At 40.1% G+C, this 22,944-nt stretch overlaps 1 long non-coding RNA gene across 1 annotated transcript; it reads right to left on the bottom strand.

Moving 5' to 3' along the window:
• Positions 1-8,109: 8,109 nt before the first annotated feature.
• Positions 8,110-22,548, bottom strand: LOC140106016 (uncharacterized). The gene is made up of 4 exons (XR_011850702.1): positions 22,376-22,548; positions 18,875-19,061; positions 15,639-15,722; positions 8,110-8,734 (listed from the first exon to the last, which is right to left on the bottom strand). It is a non-coding gene; the product is annotated as an uncharacterized lncRNA (long non-coding RNA).
• Positions 22,549-22,944: the final 396 nt, after the last annotated feature.

Genomic DNA, 22,944 nt, shown 5'->3' with positions numbered 1-22,944 from the left:
ATCACTCCAGCAGAGGTGGTCGTATCCAGGGACACAGTCTTGTTTCTAAGGGACCATATGACTGCATTTATGAGAAATTATCTTCACACAGGTAAATTTTTTTTAATGTCATCTAATTGAAGAAATATTTATACATGGCAAAGTAATGAATCTGGATGTGAATGCCCAGACAAGAATACCCCTTTAATTTCCCCTATCATGGTACTTCAAAGACCATGGACCATGTATATAGTCCATAGAAAGTGGACACCATGGTGGTCGTATTTCACAAACTGAACTCCGCCCCAGGAGTAGGACTCCAAAGCTGTGATTAAAAAGTACCTGCATCCGCACAATACTGGAATTTATATACATAGATGCAGGGACTCGTAGTATCATAGATGACGGTGATGCTTGTAGTTCTGGTTCTGTGACAACTTTCAGTCAATTAAATGCAGACCCAAGTGGGGGCCGTATTTCATGAACCAGACACTTCCTCAGGAGAACTCGAAACTTCATTGTTGTTAATGACGTTATAAGTCCCGGGATCCTGTGGCACAACAGCGCTATACTGAGAACCTGTTGGGCGATTTAGGACACTAACCTACTACAGGTCCTTGTAGACTGGTGGTTTTGTCTACCAAATCGCCCTGTCTTTCATTGGCCAGTATGTAAAAAGCTATTTTACTTCCAATGTGGCAATCTCTATGTCTCTGGTACTCCCGACACCTGTGCAATGACTCATTGAAGCTGTAGTAGTATACACCAGCATCGTTGTTCGAACGCAGATGTGAAGTGAAGCCAAGCGGGGTACTACATGTATGATTGTGTAGGCATTAGAAGCTCCAGACTTAGGTAAGATTGTTTTGTTTTTTTTCTAGAGTGTACAGAGAGTAAAGCTAATGGGCAATTTGGGACATTAAACCGCTAGTCCATAAGGACCTGTGGGTGGTTTAGTATCCCAAATTGTCCTGACAGGTTCCCTTTAATGCTGTTTAAAGGGACATTGGGCAGACCCCTAAATTTGAGATTCTTTCAACTGATCCAAAAAGGTTGAGAGGTGTGTTTTACTGCACCAATGATTTACTGTATTTCACAAACTGTTTTTATATGGTCGTGTGCGTGGGACATAAGGCTACATGCACACTGACTTACGATCGCATGGCTACGGGCAGGCATACGTCAGCAGCGATGGAGAGGAGGAGTAGTCATCCATTGTGCACGGCTTGTAACATGGGGAAAGATGGGACATGTCTTATCTTTTCCCTGTGTATGGAGCGATATGGTGCCATACTGTCGTGTGAATGTAGCCTAAGGCTGCATCTAATTAATCCATAGGGGCTGGAGGGGGTTGTATATAAAAAATTTTTTTACAAAAAACAGGCTGTTTGGGATAATAAACTAGGGAATATTTTAAAGAACAAGAGAGTGTTAGTTTTTATTTCTGAATTTTTAATGCCGCCACGTAAGTTCACTGCAAATGGGCCCTCTGAGGCTCTATCGCCCAGGGGCCTACAGAAACCTGGAGCCATTCCTCCCAGAAGTCCCATATAGGAGCTAAGAGTCCCTGAAACTCCACAGAATTGTGCTGATGTTTTCCATACAGTGCTGTAAGTACACGTACAGTAGCTTCATCCATATTGCTACCAGTCCTGGGGCAACATTTGGCCCATTAAATATGAACCTTGTGGCGGCCTGTTTCTGAAGCATTTCCATGAAATGCTTATTTATCAATCTCTTTCGAATGATTCCTTTAAATTATAACAAGTTTAAGAAAACTCTTTCAAAATTTTAGCTATTAAAAATGCCAGTTTGGGGAGAGAATCTTAGTGACTCCTATCACAGCTCTATGGAGCGCTATTTTTATGGAACCTAATTAACACCTGCATCTAACAATCACCGTTATCCCTTTAAATACATATTTTGTAAATGTTGACTCGGATATTCTAGTGCTTTTTTTTTTCACCCTGACTTGAGGTTCATAAATGAATAGAGAAGAGCTTTAAGTGTGAAATAACAGCAACACGTAGAAAATAGGATGTCATCTGCGCAACCACAATAGCTGGCGAGAGGCAGCGCGTTTCACAATGATCCGTAGACCACGGATCACATAATAGATGATGCAGTCATGGCAACGACGCGTGATAAAAGAGCAAAAGACAATATTAAAATGGATTTATCTAAACCTGAATTACATTCCTAACAGTTTCATTTTTGTTTTAAGTGATTGCATTTTCCATAAGTAAATGTCATTGACAACGGTTATCGGGGATAAGTAGCGGAAAGTTACAGAAGAGCTCTCTGTATATATGTGTATATAGATGGATGGATCTCAAATATTCCCTAGTTTATATAAAGCCCCCCTCAACCCTATGGTTTCCTTATGTGCAGCCTTATGTACCCCCCCCCCCAGCAGCTTGGGCCCCAGCACTACGCATATATATATATATATATATATATATATATATATATATATATATATATATATATACTGAGATAATATAGATCTCAATAATACCTCACAAGTCTGGGGTTAGATTTGATATTATTCTCCGGTTGTTGTGCATGTAGGGCTTTAGTAAGACATATTACAAATAGACAAATATCTGCAAAAAATAATCTTTTGTAGCCCACTAGAAGGAGTCAGATCTAGACAGATGTTCAGACTTCGAGATGCAGAATGTTGGCCATATTTTCTGCAAACGTGGACTCCGAGCCCAATAGTCATCTATGATGAGATCAGTCTCTCTCTGTGGGACCACTGAACCATAAGGAAAGCTTGATCACAGTACCCGACAGTAGTCCTATGTGGCGGAGCATGGGTCCTGGGTGTCTACACAGTAGTTCATTTGTAAAATATGGCCAACATGTGTCAATGACTGACGAAAATCGTAATCCATCTTGATGCTCTAGCTCTGTACTCCACAATGTTTCTGGGTGTTTTATCACTACAGGATAAGTGAAACCTTTTACAAATATAAATAGCCTATTACAGTTAGATTTTACTTTGAAACCTTATTTTGTATCCATATTTTTCTTAAAGGGATATTCCCATTTCAGCAAATTAATGTTATTATTTGTATTATAAAAAATGCTATACAAGTTTCCAATATACTTTCTGTATCAATTCCTCACCGTTTTCTAGATCTCTGCTTGCTGTCATTTTATAAAAAGCTTCTATGTTACTACCAGTGGACAGAAATCTGACCATGGTCACACAGGTGCATGGCTCATTAGTATCATAGAGAGTAATCAGAGCTGTGTGTTATAACAAGCCGTGTACCTGTGTGACCATGGTCAGATTTCTGTCCACTGGAAGTAAACATAGAAGCTTCCTATAGAAGAACAGCAAGCAGAGATCTAGAAAACCTGTGAGGAATTCATCCAGATAGTATATTGGAAAGTTGAATAACTTTTTTTAATACAAATAATAACATTAATTTGCTGAAATGGAAATATCATTTTAACTCTCTCTAATTACCTTCACAAGAATAAATTACATGGAGCAAAGTATATTGTGAATAGATGGTCTCTGGTAATCTCTTTGTATTCACGCTGAACTGTTAGTTTAATGACCTTTTAGACAATATTTGCTAGAATTTTAGATAAAAAAAAAAAAAAACTATTCACAGCAGCAATTTTTGTATATCTGGGGCCCTAAATTACATCTTACGACCCCTCAACCGCCATCATGATTTTCTGTTTGAGGGTGATCTGAGCTGCTCTCTGCCTCCAGCCCCCATCCTCGTATTCCCGGAAGGACACACACACCTCCTGCAGGCAAATAACACATTGGGGCAGATTTACTTACTCTGTCCATTTGCGATCCAGCGGCGCATTCTCCGTGGAAGATTTGGGTCTTCCGGCGATTCACTAAGGTGGTTCCCCCAATGTCCACTAGGTGTCGCTGCTGTGCTGAGTTCTGTGAGTTCACCAAGCCAGGCCGGGTGCAGGTAAGCGCGTGTCGAGCGACACATTTTTTTTTTTTAAATACGGATTTCTCCTAATCCGTCAGGTTTTCCGATGGCCACGCCCCTGATTTCCGTCGCGTGCATGCCGGCGCCGATGGGCCACAATCCAATTGCATGCGCCAAAATCCCGGGGCAATTCAGGGAAAATCGGTGCAAAACGGTAACATTCGGTTAACCCGAGGAAAAAACGCGATTCGGGCCCTTAGTAAATGACCCCCATTGTGAGGAGAGTAAAGCCACAGATCTTTATATTAGGAGAGGGGGAGGGCGATGTATAGCAGAACTGTGTGTGTTATAGGTGAGTTAGCAGAGCTGAGAGTGTCAACGTGTGTTATATCCATCTCATGGATCTTGTCTCTGATCTGTCTCATCTCTCTTTCTATGTGTCAGATACTAGTACAATCTTCAGAAACTATCAGAATGCAGGTTTATACACACTTTCATTTAATCTAAGCACATTGTCAGCATACAGCATCTCGCAGCACTAGAGGAATCATAATGTGTCTGCTTAGAGAGTCCCCGCCCACACCCTAGACCTTTTGTGCTGGTCATCACTGATTGATCAGAGCTAAAACAGCAGTAAAACTGAGTAAAATTGTAAAGTAAGGGGTTAAAAATTATCTTGTCTAATCATCATTAAGGGAATCGAAATTTGAGAATTTGCTTTCAAGGACAAAGCCCTTTAAGTACTACGATATGGCATACTATTGTCCTAGCCCTGTTCTACCAGGCTGCCATTGCAGGCCAGGGACACTGCTCTTTCTATAGTTATTAAGGAATTTCTTATGTAAGAATCATAATCACATTTGGCAGTAGAGTAGTCCCGTAATAATCGACACCTCGGGTGAAAAGTGCATTCATAAATATTTTACCTTTTTGAAGAACCTCTGAACTTTTCAACCCTACCTGTTAAATATTTAATCAATGAACATTAATATAGTGGAAATTTTTACACACTTTTTGGAGGAATGGCTTGGTTTTTGAGATGAGGTCTGCGGAGCTTTGAGTGGTGTCATGACCCATGTTCGCTCTGGAGACATGATACATCTAGACAGAAATCTTTCTGGATGTTTTAAATGTGTTTTCGCCTCTTCTTACTACATCCTTCTGAACTTGTGGTTCTCCATCTGGACATCTGTTTTTTTTTTTTTTTTAATGCCCAAACTAATGACCCCAAATCCCTCTGGACTTGTATACCATGTGGTTTATATATATGTGGTTAGGATTTCTCACGTTTATATAGAGGTATGTGTGAAATGTATTATTCAGGATGTTTTTATTTTTCGTAACATTGACCTAGGGTCATCATTCGAATTGTACTCTAGAATAAGTCCACGTTATGTCCTCTTAATTCTTGTCAGTCCTCCAAACCAGGGAAAATTTTAGTCAATAAGAAGCTTACATTTTTATTCCATAGAAACCCTTTATTTAGAACTTAACAACATAGTTGGGGGAGGCATCTATACCATAGTTGGCTCCATCTGTAGCCATCTTGCTCTTCAACTCCATTGATTGGGTCAGACGTTATGCCTACAATGAAAATTATGTCATGATCAATGGCCATTCAAAAGTGGTTGTGGGAGCTAGAAATGCCCTCTAGAGGGGAACATACAGCTTTTTTCCCCTTGCTTGCGAAAAACCCCTTCCGCCCCTTCCGCCCTGACCAAGGCAGTGGCTTTATAGTGCACCACCTGGCACCTACTATCTAAGCAGACTTGTTAATGTTTCCTTGTAGTGACTTGATGGTGCACCACCTGGCACCTACTATCTAAGCAGACTTGTTAATGTTTCCTTGTAGTGACTTGATGGCGCACCAACTGTTACCTACTACCTAGGACTTGTTAATGTTTCCTTGTATTGACTTGATGGCTCACCACCTGGTACATCCTACCTAGGACTTGCTAATGTTTACTTGTAATGACTTGATGATGCACCACCAGACACCTAGTACCTAGGAGTTTGTAATGTTTGCTAGGAGTGACTTGATGATGCACCACCTGGCACCTACTACCTAGGACTTGTTAATGTTTCCTTTTAGTGACTTGATGGTGCACCACCTGGTACATCCTACCTAGGACTTGTTAATGTTTACTTGTAATGACTTGATGATGCACCACCTGGCACCTACTACCTAGGAGTTTGTAATGTTTCCTTGTAGTGACTTGATGATACACCACCTGGTACATCCTACCTAGGACTTTGTTTTCTTGGACTTGTAACAGCTAGAGAGCTGCAGTTTAGAGACGTCTTTCGTTGAAGATATGTCTTCCAACCTTCTGTAGGATTATATTAGAATTTATATTTTTGTGAGTATGTACTATAATCCCCCCATATTTTTAGGGATGGCTATAATTTAAACTAGCTCAAAATAACTTATGTCCTCTGAGGTTGTCAATCTTGTCTTTTTTTGTAATGAAGCTTCTGAACTATTCAACCTCTACTTGAAAATCACATTTTCTAGGATTTGTTGGAAACTCGGCGCAACAATTCAGCAACGAAGGTAGTGTTCCACCGTCAGCCCTTTATCTATTGCAGATTGAGGTGATTTAGAACCCATTCCGTAAGGGTGGGCATCGAGGTTATCGCCCATAATAGAAAAGAGCACAGGGTAATATATATTTATAAGCTCTCCCTTCAGTTGGCATAGTAGGCTTTGGACAGCTGGACATTTGTAGACATAATCATTGCTGATTTATAGCATAATATCCTCAGTTTTAAAGAGGAAATGGTCCGCATCTAAACTTTAGCTTTGACCATCAATTAGTTTAATGTGGCAGATAGTCAATAAAACATACCCTTAACCCTTACAACGGGAGAGGCTGATACATTAATAAAAACTCTGTTGTGACAATGTAAATGCCAGAAAGTAAAATACACAAGAGACTATGGTTTTTGTCTGATGATCACATCATGTATTTCCTATCCAGTATCACACAATGGAGAAGTGTTAATATGTTGTACACATATTTAATACTAATCAAAGGTGTGTAATGAATATTTTGTCTAATATAATATGATTTAAAATTTCAAATTAACTTAAGATTTAAATATTACATTTTCTGTACTTGATTGCATAGGGTGGACATCTTTCCTGATCGCAACCACATGGACCATATGAACCCAAAAGTATGAAGGGTATAAATGTATCCATTGCCGTCTTGCCCTAGAGCTCAAATACAGTATTATAAGTGTCAGTTTGTAAGTTGGGCTTGTGCTTCAGCAATAGACTGAAGCTGACTCCTTGCTCGTGTTGGGAGGGGGAGGAGATAAGCTGTGACATCATCTATTGTCAGTAGTGATGTAATGATGGCTCAGTGTTATCTATATAGAGGTCATTATACAGGGAGGAGGAGATAAGCTGTGACATCATCTATTGTCAGCAGTGATGTAATGATGGGTCAGTGTTATCTATATAGAGGTCATTGTACAGGGAGGGGGAGGAGATAAGCTGTGACATCATCTATTGTCAGTAGTGATGTAATGATGGGTCAGTGTTATCTATATAGAGGTCATTGTACAGGGAGGGGGAGGAGATAAGCTGTGACATCATCTATTGTCAGTAGTGATGTAATGATGGGTCAGTGTTATCTATATAGAGGTCATTGTACAAGGAGGAGGAGATAAGCTGTGACATCATCTATTGTCAGTAGTGATGTAATGATGGGTCAGTGTTATCTATATAGAAGTCATTGTACAGGGAGGAGGAGGAGATAAGCTGTGACATCATCTATTGTCAGTAGTGATGTAATAATGGGTCAGTGTTATCTATACAGAGGACATTGTACAGGGAGGGGGAGGAGATAAGCTGTGACATCATCTATTGTCAGTAGTGATGTAATGATGGGTCAGTGTTATCTATATAGAGGTCATTGTACAGGGAGGAGGAGGAGATAAGCTGTGACATCATCTATTGTCAGTAGTGATGTAATGATGGGTCAGTATTATCTATATAGAGCTCATTGTACAGGAAGGGGGAGGAGATAAGCTATAACATAATCTATTGTCAGTAGTGATGTAATGATGGGTCAGTGTTATCTATATAGAGGTCATTGTACAGGAAGGGGGAGGAGATAAGCTGTGACATCATCTATTGTCAGTAGTGATGTAATGATGGGTCAGTGTTATCTATATAGAGGTCATTGTACAGGAAGGGGGAGGAGATGAGCTGTGACATCATTTATTGTCAGCAAATGTGTCTATGTGAGATGTAAACCAGGTAACTGCTATTAAGTAACATAATTAGTAAGGGTATATAAGAACTAGTAATTTCTAGTGACATATATATTTTTGTTACGATTGATTTACATGTGACCCCCTTTCATCCATGTAAATGGTAATTGACCTTCTTGTCTTTCTCCTGTCATCAAAAAGTGGTTAAAAAGGACTGGTACAAACATGAATGGCCTTTAAATTAATTTCCATCCTTCAGATGAAATCTAATTGGCTGAAAGTTTTCTCCCAACCTTGATTATTAATCGCATTACTGAACAATGTGTCTTAGGAACCAGAAGAAGTCACCAAAAAGAAATATGGCTCGAATCAAAATTCTCAATGTAATTAAGTGAAAACTAGGTCAGCCGCAACTCAACTTAGATAATGATATCACTATGAGAATAAAGTCACCAGAAATAATTATCCGTCAGTTCTATTAAATAGTAATAGTCCTTCCTCAGCATTGCCCAGGAACATTGCGAATGAAAAGAGGATTTTCTGCCGCTTCTACCGCCGATTCCCGAGCAGGAGATGTAATGAAAGTCGTCTTCAGTTCTTCTGGAGCCTAAATGCTGCGTAACAAACATGCAAGAATCCTAATTACCGGCCTTAAATTTAGCAACTAGTAATTAAATTGTGCTTTTTCGCTGCTCTAATTGGCAGATAATTTATGCACCTGAATTTCCAGGTGCCTATAAGTACTCATTAAAAATGACCTCCATGTAAAGTGGATCCACCGGGGGGAAAAAAAAATGTATATCTATGCCGGCATTAGAAGACATGCTGGAAGATAATAGGCGGGAGAGCAGCGGAATGTGTTCCAATTAACAATGTATATTGAATGAGCTGAGGAGGGGGGGGGGTGTCTCTTTTGAGAGGACAATGGCGTCTTATGGATTGTAAAGTTTTAAAGAAATGGCTTTATTTCTATGGTTTTGCTAATTTTTCATCTGCATATAGAGCATCTTCTTTTATATTTTTTTTATACTGTATAATTTTTTTTTCAAAATTGGTTATTATTATTTTTTGTAATTATTAGCAGTTTAATAATAATAATTCTTTATTTATATAGCGCACACAGATTTCGCCGCGCTGCACAAAGCATGTCAAATTGGTCTCTGTCCCCATGGGTCTCACAATCTAAACAACTTAATAGTATGTTTTTGAGTGTGGGAGGAAAACCCACGCAAACACGGAGAGAACATACAAACATAATAGAGGATTCATTTTCTGGCTACCAAAAGGCCTCTCAATATATAGATAACATTCTTTAACACTCCCCCTATACCCAGTTTCGTGCCCACAATACACACCTGCACACTAAACGGTACCGTATATACCGGCGTATAAGATGACTTTTGAAGACAGAAAAATCTTCTGTCTTCTCTGGGGTCGTCTTATACGCCGGTAATCGTCTTATACGGCGGCGGTCCCGGTGCATGGAGAGGGCTCACGGGCTGAGCCCTCTCCATAGCCGGCAAGTCTTTGCTGCATATTACAGCAAAGGCTTACCGGTAACACCCGCGATCGGTGCTAGCACCGATCGCGGGTGTTTGCACAGCGATGGCTGCCGGCAGCTTCAAAAAGCTGCCGGCAACCTCAAAAAGACATCGGGGGGAAAATACTCACCCTCCGTTGGCCACGATGTCCGCGCGGCTTGTCTTCAGTCTTCCGCGCCGTCTTCTTTCTTCTGCTGGGCGCCGCCATGCTTTTCCCCGGGGCGAAAGAAGAAGAAGAAAGAAGACGGCGCGAAACACTGAAGACGAGCCGCACGGACATCGGGGGAGCAGCGCAGCACATCGGGGCCACCGGAGGGTGAGTATATAAGTTTATTTTTTTTTTTTAATGCTGGGCTGGGCTGTATACTACTGGGGGCTGTGCTGTATACTACTGGGGGCTGTGCTGTATACTACTGGGGGCAGTGCTGTATACTACTGGGGGCTGTGCTGTATAATACTGGGGGCTGTGCTGTAATGGTAATGTTGTTGTTGTATGCCTTATGTTTATGAGCGACAGTTTTCCTGCTATATACCTGCATGTCATAAGAATTTACATTAAAAAAAGGACCACGTTAAATTCAAATCTGTTTTTTTTTTTATTTTTTACCGGTGTCTTGTATGCGTTGGAAAAGGGGTAGTCTTATACGGCGAATATATCTTAAACTCTATATTTTAAACAGGAAAGTAGGGGGGTCGTCTTATACAACAGGTCGTCTTATACGCCGGAAAAGAGGAAAAATGCCGGGGCAGCCACAGGAGCGAAAGAGCCTCATTATCATAATTTTGTAATTGTTTTTTTTTTTTGTAGAAAAAACTGTTTTTTAGAAAAATCAGTTCAGGGATTAAACAAGATATGTTTCTGCATCAGTGTAGCTACAGCATTCTCAAGGTATGTTTAGGATAGGGCCTAACTATTCCGATCGGTGGGGGTCTCCGTGATGGGACTAGAACAACTGGCTGCTCTACTTATTTTGGGGAATGACAAGGGGTCTGACTGGGGTACATCGGGTCCCATAAGACCTCCCTCTCTATCGTGATCTGTAGTGGATCTTATTACTGAGACCCCCACTGATTTGCAAGATGGGGCATAACTTGTTTTGTAGGAAAACCCCTTTTAATTTTGTAAATATTTTGTATTCAAGCAGGATCTTTCATCCACCAACTCAATTTCTTTGCATCTTTTCGCAGATGGTGTTGCACTCATTCCTCCACGGGGGAGTAATCTTATGAATTCTTTCTTTAAGCATCTGATATGCTAATCAGGCTTGATACTGTCAGGTGGTTGTTCCCAGGCCAAAGAAGCTGAACGAAATTTCACAGAAAGGGAATCCTTGCATCACACAGAAAGGGAGACAGAGTGTTTTTGCATCATATTTCTGTATGATACATGGACTCCTAAGTAGTAATTAGCTGAACTGTAAAAACTCGGGTCCAGCAAAGCTGAATTTGAAAAATCTCTTCAGGTCCAGGACTCCTACCAGTAAAGCCTGCAAACAGTGCTGGTACCAATCACGGTTGTTAACAGTTAAAATGCTGTACCAACATGGAGGTAACCCATGGTTTGGGCCTACTCAACGCTACTCCCGAGGACTCCATTTCCATGGGCTCCAAAAGTTTGTGTGCAGCCAGTCTAACAATTTTGCTATACTTGCTTCTCTCCAGTGCTTCAATTAAGTGCAGCCCTGCTCATCCCAGTCGGTCTCTATATGTATACAGACGCTTGGCAGTGATACAGCACCGCAGAGCACCTCTGACAACAGCAGTCACAGGCAGAGGTGGGAGCACTTCTCAACGTGATGTCACTGTGTACAAACCAAGACCCACAACCAGTGATAAGATGAATGGGGACTGCCGAAGAGCAGTCAGAATAGCCAGCCTGCAGTCCTAAATGTAACCAGGTAATTGTATATATTGGTAGCTGCAGCTTCACAACCTATTACACTGTCTCCCCTCCCACAAGGAGGGGAGTGCATCTGCACAGTGTAACAGCCTGTGAAGCTACATTGCATTAGAATAATTTTAAAAATTGATTTTAGAAGGAAGGAGGCCATGGATAACAAATATAAGTAGATTACCACAGTCCCGGTGCCTGGATCTATGGGTTGATGTCCCTGGTTTATCATGATGGTTTTGATGGTAGATTCCCTTTAGTAAGGTCCCTATCCTTCTCACCAATATAAAGCTGGATCACACAACTCTCATAGATTCTCTTTATACATTGCCATTAAATTTATATTAATAAAAATTAGTGTTTTATTTTTTACCTCTACCCATAAAACATTGCCTCGGGGCAACATATGAGATTCAGTAAAAAAAACAACAACTTCTAATTGCTACCTTTATAGGAAACGCCGAGTTTGCAGTTTCCTATAAATGCATTGTCACCATGGGAGAAATATTTATCTTCATTTTAATACTAGTAATAATCCTATTCAGCTCCAATGTGCAATAGATGTTTCCGATTACCCCCCACCACCACCAAAAAACCCCATTAGATTACAGCATGCTTTATCTTTTGAGACATTAGCTGCTTAAACAAATACAATTATTTTTAATGTTTGTTCTAATGATAAAACATCATCTGGAAATTCACAGGCCATTTATATATGAGCAATATGAATAGTCAATTAAAAAGAGAGCAACAAGCTGGAAACTGCATTATGATATAGCGAGAGGAATAAAAGTGGTTTCCAGAACCCAGTGAGTCACTTCTTCACTTGTAAATTAGATGTTTTAATGATTATATCTTTTTGGTTTTAATACAAATATTAAAATTGTCCAAGTCATACATAACCCTTAGAGGGTTATCGGGGTCTACAGGGCTTTAAGGACCCATCTAATTCCAGGATCTGGCCAAGGTTGATGGTTATGATCAAATGTGGGTGGACTTTGCTGAGTTATAGAATCTTCTGGGTCCTAGTCTAAGGGTGTGATGGTTCTCCTTTTAATTTTGTTGCACTACCCCATTTTTCTTCTTTGTAGATGTCTGTGTCCTACTCAACTGTAGCCATTAATCTAACTAATTTGTACTTTCCCTGCTTGATCAGTTGCCCCTCTTTTTGCTGTACCAGGTATCCATCTGTTAATGCCACCAAAGAGTGAGCCCCGCTATTTGTGCTATGGTGGGGGAGCCGGATGGCAGCATTGACATACATTCCCAGTCATGGATGGGCAAAGGTAAACACTTGTTGGTGAGGAGAGTAGACTTTGCAAGTTCTAGCAGCTGTGACTGTGTGGAACAGGTAATGGTGAGCCACATCGGGTTCAAGGGGAAGATTTATCAGGAGTGTCTGAGGAACTTTGGTGTATTTCTTGTAGGAAATGCTCCTGGATTACACTGTTTAAAAATCATATTTGTTACATTTTGTGTGATTAAACATTTTGCTGGAAATCATACAATTCTACTGGAAATCGCACACCTAGCAACACCACCACCACAATGCTGCACAATTCAGCACCACAGACAGCTCCAAGTAACGTATAGGTACCGGTATATGTATTATTGTATTCTTCCCTACAGTATCATTTACTTTTCTGACTGCACCAGAAGAATTTTAGGTTAAAAATGTGGAATCATTTCTTTGCTGGTCTCCAGTGACAAGAAAAGTTTAGATAAAAATAGATCTAGGCAGCTGCCAAGTTCATTCAGATGGAGCTAAGCTGTCACAGATACTCATTTCAACAAACTGGAAGGAAATTTCTAGTAAAACAAAATTTTCTATTGCAGTAATTAATCTTGGAATATTTCAGATTGCTACCAATTGGATGAGCAAGCCTATCTTTGTGGCTCTCACGTGGTCCTACTAATCTGTGGTCAAACAAACCAACTCTTTTGGTGCCTAATCTGTGTTTTACTGGGTTGGCTCTGGTCAATGATGTGACCTGGGCATCACCATGATGTCAAAGAGTATAGTTACACCGTGATCCAAATGTTAAGTGATGTTTGAAAGGCAGTCGGACGGACAGCAGTTCTTCTTTTTGAAGTGACTGTTCAAAGTTACTTCGAGTTCTGGTTCAAAAGCACAGAGTCCTTAGAGATACAAATAATAACCTAGGGTCTAGAAATCACCATGATGTGACCTAGGCATCACCATGATGAGACCTGGCCAATTATGTGACCAAGGCATATTTTCTGTGTTCGAACCCCAGTAGAAAAGTCTTGAGATCTCCTTTGAAGGCTTTTCAGTTGAAAATTTTGGTCATACTGGACCAAGAACATCACTAATAATTAACAGGATCACTTAATGGAGTTGTTCTACCAAGAAGACTTTTCCACAATACACAGTCTGATTTCTGAGGCTCCCACTTTTGAATTCCTAGAGATTAAGAGAACAGGAGATTGTGATTGCAGAAAATGTATTCAATGTTCGTATGGCCAAGCCAGGAAAAAAAGAATATGCGGCACAAAAACTTGTCTTTATTTCATCTGTGCATAAAAGAAGTCTAATAGACAGCCATAAGGGATAGAGATAGGAGCAGGAGGTTCGCAGGCGACAGCCGTTTCGCGCCGGCTGGCTCCTTCTCTAGCCTTTCGGAAATAAAGAAATAAGTTTTTATGGTGAGTGCTGCATATTCTCTTCTCTGCTAACTTCTGTGTCTAATCACTGATATATGCTGAGCACCTCCAGTGTTACCTTTTTATTACTCCCTAACTCAAAGGTTGCTCAAAGGATAAGAAGTCATAGAGAGATATGATAGTGTCCATATAAATATTTTTACCACTCTATACCTACGATTAGTATGACCAAATGCAGTAGTCAGCTATGTCCTGTGGTCCCATGAAGCTGTGTTTAAGAGGTCTTGACTTCCCAGCAGTAGGACCTTCAGAAATTTGGACACTCATTCCCAATACTGTGCATATGGGATATCATTTTTATCTAGGAAGATACCCAGAAGGGTATTCTGTGAACATAATTGATAAGTGTCAGCTTGGGATATCCTAAGGTTTTCCATTCATGACCTTCAAGTCTTACAGACCTATTTCTCTCCTCCTAGTTGCCCCCCTAGCTATGCATCCAGCTGACCAACAAATTAAAACCATATATTAGTGGAGCAATCCCTTGTCTGATAAAGGAGGTTCTTTTTTAACCTTCTTTCAAGGGAACTATTGAGCACAATGTGGTAATGACCCCCTTCAGTACTGGGGCATTTTCATGTGGGCACAGACTGTAACCCAACACTGCATTCCAAAAGAAGTCCAAGAGAAGACAATCTAATTTGGAGAAAAGTATGGTCTATTCCACAGAGAATGGCAAAGTCCACCAGAATAATTAATTTTATCTAGTAGGTCCAATGAGCCCCTGTCTGATACAGGTTCGGCAGGAATCACAACATCTATAGAAATTCATGCAGTATGAAAAATGCCAGAATTTTTCAGCTTCTCGGTCTGCATGGACAAGTCCACAGTAGATTGCTTACTTCATTATAACTCTAAGAACTGCTTTCTTAATCTTGTCAAAGTCAAATAAGCTCCCTTCCTCCGTTCGGTATTTTGCACAGTAAACTGTATATTTTTTCGATTTGTATATCCGATAATGCTATGCGGATCTTCATGCTGAGATTATTTACAAATCTTCCTGGGAAACGCAGCATGAAATTATTTTATGGAGAGTTTATGCAGTCTGGACCATTGTGAATCACGCTGTTGCTTTCCCCCTCTGTTATTTTCACAGCGAGGTGAATGGATGGGGAACAGAAGTAGTCAGAGCAACCACTGATACTCGCAGCATACATGCAGAATACACGCGGCCCCTGTATACAGTCGGAGCTCCACCATACTGTATATGCTACATGCTGACAATTGTGTATTACTATACATATAACATTTGCCCTTACGTTAGTTATGAGTCCACCGCTCGTATTTCATGAAATTACGTAGTGTGAAATTAGAATTTTTTTTTTGACTTTTAGAACCGAGATGAAGTTCAAAGTGTCGCTCGAGATGTGTCACATATAAACAAAGTATTTTTGCAAATACCTTTCTGTCACCCTCCTCATCCTGGAAATGTGATGGAAATGTGTGCTGACAGCAGTAAAATCCTGTTATCCATGTAATGAATTCCTGAAGAGGACATAAGAGGAAGAAGTTGAAAAAAAAAATAAAGAAAATTGCTATTGCCATATTGTTCCCCTTCCCCCGTACCTTTAACTGGAACATTGGGACAATCTTATGAATTTATGGCTTCTGGTGCCATGTGGTTTGGTATGAGGATCAGGGCTCAGGATGGGGTTAAAAAAAGACAGATTAATTACAACTATATATCACAGCTACAGGAGCAATTTTCCAAAAGAAAGGAGCCCAAGGGGCCATAGAGAACCTGTACTGGAATAGAGCCCAAGGGGCCACATCGGAGAACCTGTACTGAATATCTTGGAGATCCTATGTAGTTAGGAGTACACAGGAGATATCCTAGCACAGTACATTTACTGGGTACATATGTATCACACAATGGGGAAGATTTCAGTGCTTCCAACCCAGAAATTGCAATTATTTATGCGCCTATGCCACCTCCATGCCATGTGGGCATTTATGGGCACGGGCTCCAGCGTAGTGGGCAGGCAAAGGGCGTTTGCAGGTTTTTAAGCCAAACTGCGTAAGGTCAGAGCTTGCTTAGTTTTGCCCCACGACGTGGCTGTCCAACAGATACATCAAGAGCCCTATGAGTCTTGATCTATAAGTTGGGACAGGTGGGTAGTGGCCTACACGCACCGGCACCCCCATATGTTTTTATATTCAGTATATAGCTCTTAAAGTCTAGTGAAACATCCTTGTTCTGACCCAACACTGTAGAGGTATATTAAAGGGGTATTCCGGGAATATGAACGTCTGACACAAAACCCCATGATGATATAAATAAATGAATAAAACAATACTCAATGTCATTAGTCACAAAACAGAGCTTAAATAGTTTGATTTTTATGATTTATAAAATTTATGGCCTCTCTTAAGTAGGTGGAGTTATCACCAAGATGGCTGCCACTGGAAACTACAAGTTCCATGATCCTTTAGTTCTCAGTAACTCCTCCTCCCTCTTATGCTCTGCCCCAGTGATGATCTAACAGACTTTCTTGCTCTGTTACCATAGAAATGATGTGTAACTGCCATCACCACAACACTGGCCATACTGGATGCACTGCAACCAACCGACTACAGCCAAACTTAGTGGTGATCACATGACCCGCCCAGGCAGGTGCAGGACATGTGACCAGCGGCCATCTTCTGTCCTGTGTCTGCTCTGCAACGGACCGCTTGGAGGAAATTAACGGACTGATTAAAGGGCCAGTAACATTTTAATTCTTCATTACAGGGTATGTCATCAGCATTTTCTGCCAAGGGGAGCAAAATTTTAAATAACAACTAATTACACATTAGCTTATATTTTGAGTGCCTATTTGCATATGAATTATGCTTATTCCTGGAATACCCCTTTAAAGCCTCCTCCTTCATGTTAAAAGAGCTGTTGAAATTGTGAACAAATGGTCAGTAGGGCATGACAATATTTTGGTAAATATTTTAGCATCTTTTTGGCTGCTAGTCTCCAGGAACATGCAATTCCTCCTTCCTCTGCCAACCCAAAAGCACATTTCTGCCCTGTATCTTTAACGATCTACCCATCTTCTTGGGTCTATCCCAAAAGACACCTGGTCGTGGAAGGCACCTTCCTCTCCGACCCCCTCCTTAGGTCAGCTGTTACCTATGTCGGGACTACTGGAAGAAGGGACCTGGTAGACTGTGCCATAGTGAGTAGCCCATAGATGGTTAGTTGACACATAAGGTCCACAAGCTATTGTTCATTGAAGTTAGCCATGGCACAAAGTTGAACAGACTCTATCGCTCAAAATCCACTGATCTGTTTGTATTTATTAAAGTTAACTGCCATGTGTATAGGGGAAAGGGCGCAAAAAAGTTACTTTCTTTTTCTGTGATTGTTCTAAAAACTTACATTTCTTGAATTGTATATACGTATAGGGTTGTTCTAAAATTACAAGAAAGTTAAAGGGTATCTTGATTTCTGCTGCCAATGACAGTAGAAAAGACCCCTGGAGAAAATTTGGACAGGAATAGGACCTGTATGTGAGCCCATAGGTCGGATAACATCCAGAAAAACATTTGTGTGCTTGTAACATAACATATATCTTCATTGACACCCTGCAGAAACTGTGACAGGTCAATGTGAAGAGACAATGTAGGTAAGTGTCATAAAAGGGGTTGTCCCATTACTCACATGAAAAATCATGTTTTGTGGATAGGAGAAAGCCGGTGGGGTCTCAGAGATTGGGGTCCGTTATACATCATATGAAAAGAGCAGCCAATCATGCATGGGCTCTATTCATCTGTATAGCCCTAATGGTGATGACAAAATGCATTACTCTATCTCCGTCAGTTCCATAAAAAGTGAATGGAGCAGCAGCATGCACATCCATGCTGTTCCATTCTTTTGAGGTGCTACAGCCCCCGTACTCATGATATTTGGGGGTCTCATCACTGAGACCCTCGCCAAACAGGAAGTTAGCCCTGTGGATAGGGGTTAATTTTTGACTTGGTAACCCCATTATTTTAGATAACTTGCATTTGGTAAGGAAAATCAAAAAGTAGGTAAACGTCCTTAAATGGTTGGTCACAATATAATAATGCTATAGTAGTTCAGAATGAGAGTATGTGATGTGACTCGTCCACTAAAATATACTGTATGTGTATTATGGCCCCAATAAACAGATCCAGGCAGTTATTGTATGTCCTAAAGCATTTTTGTTGTTTCTCACTTGATATATCAGCTGGAAACTGAATTTGCTTCCAAAAAAAAAATTTATTCCTACAAACGCTTTCGACGTCTAACTTCCGCAGATTATTTTGCCAACACAGAACTATTAATCTAGAACATCTAATTATTTGGCAAATCGAGCAACAAATGATACGTGTTTTGTACAAATGATCCTGTTTGATACGAGCCATAAGATATTAGTGAACCTGAATATCCCCATCGTTGGCAGGTGGGATGAAGGATGATCATTGGCGGCAGCAACGGTGGTGACCTTTTCCATGCAGCTTCAATCAGGACTGATTTAGCCAGAAATTCTCAAGAGCAGTCCCTTAATAACAGCTTAATTTTATCTTCCTAAGCCCTCTATTTTAATATGAGTAGACGAGACCCAATCTGCAAACACGTAGCAGGAGCACCAAAAATAGGTTAAGTGCAATTAAGCATAATTTACCTCTGGATTGCTGCACAGAAGCCTTTCTGAGGAACAGATGTTAAGATATTTCCAAGATGTATTCTAGCATATACAAAGCACAGCGGTGACACACAACTCAGCCTTATAGACTTCAGTCTAATGCTCATATTTCTGCCACTGAAAAATTTCACTGCTGCTATTTCAGTTCCTTGTCGTTGAGTAGAATCTATAAGGAAATAAAGTTATAAGAACATTACTCTAGAATTACCTCAAAGGTAAGGATTTGGGTATACGACTGGAACCACGTATAGAGGGGCTGAAAATGGTCAAGTCAAAAATGGTATACTAGTATGTATCATACTATCAGCTGCTTATTGTTTGTTTTTGTCTTTTTAAGACTTGGACATATTTTTGGAATAAACCTCTACTTATCCAAACCAGAAATCTTGTAACCGTTGTTTCATATATTATACAAAATAGTTTGAGAGCTCTTTTTGAGAACTATCTTTCAGCCCAAATTTCAATGCAATTTTGTAAGGGTCACTGTCAAGGGCAAGACTTGGGTTGACCTTCATCTGATCACCAGACATGGTGTCCTTCATGAGATCCACCACTGGTATTTCCCAGTGTTCAACCCCCTTGTGTTTGGTAACCTACAATATACTGGGTAAAGATTGAAGACCCTAGATATTTGACGATAGATCATTTTATTTAAACATTATTTTAAAAAGTAGATTTATATTTCTAGACTTTCATATATTACTATTTAAAAAAAAATCCTAAGTACTCCTTCTCAATACTGGCACCAGTTTGAAGGCTGTGCTGTAAATCTCTTATCAGCAAAGGTGTGGACATTTGTGATCCCCAACAAAAGCTAGAATAAATTGATAGTGCTGCCAGGAAAGTCCTCCTTGACCTCTTGTCGCTTTCTCCCGTAGACCACACGGGTGGATAACGGGTCAGCTGCACACCCTCTGTCGCATGTTAAAAAGAACAGGTGACAAACACAGGGGAGAGGATAAACAATGGGAGCAAACTTTAGGGATTGGTTTGCTCCACCATTAGTACATGGTTGGGTGTGATGCTAGGAGAGTGCCTCCTGATCTCCTGTTGGTTGTGCACCGTTTTCCAGAAGAACCCATAGTTGGCTATTTGTGACCATGACTCAACCACACTCGCTTTTCAGTAAGCCATCAGAGCTTCTGTGTCACGTCTGCAATTGCTTTCTCCTCTGTCCCTCCTAGTAGGTTTAGCAGATGTTGAGTCTTATCCAGCAGTCTGAACTGGAATCTAGTGTCTGACTGATGTCTGCCATACCTCTCACTCTCTTCTTCTGTCTTGCAAGAGTTAAATAGTGTGTACCTGTGATTGCCTCCACCTGCTTCAAAAACGCATTCTATAAAACGGTCCAAGAATATGACGGCAGCACCCTAAGTGTCCGGCTAAGCCTTCACTCCTTATTGGTCAAACTGCTGTCAAGGCGTGTTCACACTAACTCTTTCTCTTGTATTGTTTATCTCTTGGTATCTTTTCTTTCGCTTGTATTTTGGACTTTTCTTTATTAGGATTGTGATTTGGTCATTAATTTTCTCTCGCTGTTGCCGACTCGAAATTGCTTACTCTGCCGTATTGGGTTTTGTCTGTCTTGTTTCATGTTCACACTTAACACAGGGAAGGGATGTTGCCCAGTTATTGGCCTCTGTTTAGGGGGGACCCAATAAGTAGGTAGGTGAAAGTTTGGGGGGGGCTAAGTGATGGGGCTTGCTGTCAATGTTTTGTCATTACATACAGCCTTTAATTTTATGGACTAATGCAGATCAAGCATAAAGCTGAGACATCCCTTTAAAGGGAACCTGTCATCAGTAATTGGCCTAATAAACCACTACAACTATGTTGTCAAACAGCGTAATACCTTCTAGATTTTGTTTCTTTCATGGCCCTGTTTCATGGCAACATCCAGAAAATCATCTTAGAAGTGATATGTAAATTGGTTGTATAAAGTCAAGGAGGTGGAGAATTTTACACTGAAGTCAAGGTGGGTATCTCTGAACACCTCCTCTGGAATTGACATCATGCATTAGACTTCAGGAGATCTGTTTAGTGATGTCTCTGTATGCAGGACCTTCAATTAAAGGGAAGGTGGCTTTCTGAGGAAGAGAGAGCTTGACTTCAGTGTGAAAATATCCACCTCCTTGACTTTCTACAACCAGTTTACATGTCACTATGAAGTAGATTTTCTGGTTGATGCCACCACACTGGGTCATGAAAGAAACACAATTTGGAAGGTGTTCAGATGCTGGGCTACATACTGGTCGTGGTTTATTCAATTTCTGCTGACAGGTTCCCTTTTAAATATTGATTTTGTGAAGCTACAAAAAGTCACATTGTTTTCATATGACAAACATTTTGTTGTATCATGGGACCAGTTGTCAGTTCTTGACCAGTTCTTGAAGTTCACTCGAAGATGTTGAGACATTGACACAAGTTAATTGTAAAATGCCGACCTAAATCCTTTCGAAAAGATTAAAATGTGTTCTTCAGCTCGCTAAAAAAATAAAAAAGTATAAAACCTCTCCGGTCATGGTCCTCTTTATCCACAGGGCTTAAGATGAAAAAAGCAGCTAGTGAGCTACAGAGAATCCTGCTGAGTCGCTCATCACCTCTGGAAATTCAAATAGTGCGAGCGTAAGAGGAATTCTGCGGTATTCCCGCGCTGCCGAGACAAGATAACATTGTGCATCTTTCCCGAGATTTCTCCACTGGGTTTAATTAAGATACCTCTGTGCTTACCAGCGGAGTTTCTGTGTACAAAGTAATAGAATATAAAGATTGCCTCTTCAACAAGAATGTTTTTATAGGTCAAAAATGATCTACAAGGTTTACATTCCGAAGGCGGTTTTAATAGCTAGAAGAAAACATTGGCGTAAGCAAAGTGTCACAGAATTTTATATTTCCACTCCACGATTTTACGACTTCAAGATGATGACTGTTCCTGGGAGGTCTCACAATTAAAACAAGAAAATCAGCAGATAATTACCAGAAAATACTCTATAGAATTAATTCTCAGCTTAATTAACAATATGATTATGAGCTGCTGATTATGGATAAGGTTTTTCTCTATTTTTTTTTTTTTTTTTACTTTTGTTGCTTTTTCTTTCTGTTACTTTGTTTTGACAATTATAATTACGGTTTGAAAAATTGTACTGAAACATTAAACTCTACTCGAAATCCCAGTGTGATTGCAGCTATGAAAATCCCATTCTACTAAGCAAGGTCACGAGAGGACCAAATTGAAGAAAAGTGTATGTAAAATATGATATATATGTATATAAATATAGACTTTTTTTTTTTCCTCCCAAAGTCTAGAATGGGCTTCAGGGAATGTGCCATGTTCAGACAAGCATTGCCATTTGAGGCATAGCAGCATATTGTGTAGGGTGGCTATTCTTGGTATTGCAGCTCATACCTATTTGAATTAAAGGGGCTGGCCACTTTTCAATAAATCTCTTCCATTGGACATGTCTGTGAATGTATATGTACATTTTGTGTCTTTTGCCTCCTTTGAAAGCTTTAGCTTTTCCCTGTTTTCACTGTGCTGCTCTCTTGGCTGTTGGCTTTCTCACTGCTTTAGGTCATCCTTATGGTGTCACTTACTGTTTTTCTCTTCTCGGAATCCATCAAATCTGACCGAAAGAGAGAAGAAGTAGAAAGCAGGATAAAGATAAAAAAAAAAGCAAAACAAGGTTCTCCGCACAATACAAAAGTGAGTTTCAGAACTGCTGAATCCCTCAATGGGCAACTTATATAGAAGAGTGTTCTATTTTAGGCCCTTTAACTCAAGTTCACACAGCCAATAAGCAGTCATTGAACTGAGATTATATTATACCCTTGCTAAGGATTTTAAGTAGTTTCGGATTTTGGGACTCTGATACACATGCTTTGATTATTCATATTATCATGTCTTTGCACATTTCAAAATAATAATATTAATAATAATTATTATATTAGAATACAATTTTGTGGGCATAAATGCTTTGTTTTCTCAAGAAAAAAACCTTGAAATCATCTATCCAATATAATGGAAATATTTTCAGGGTGCAGCTCCTAGA

Source organism: Engystomops pustulosus, chromosome 11 (genome assembly GCF_040894005.1).
Source record: "Engystomops pustulosus chromosome 11, aEngPut4.maternal, whole genome shotgun sequence".
NCBI lineage: Eukaryota > Metazoa > Chordata > Amphibia > Anura > Leptodactylidae > Engystomops > Engystomops pustulosus.
Note: the sequence above shows the minus strand (reverse complement) of the source record. Positions and strands in the feature narration are given on the sequence as shown.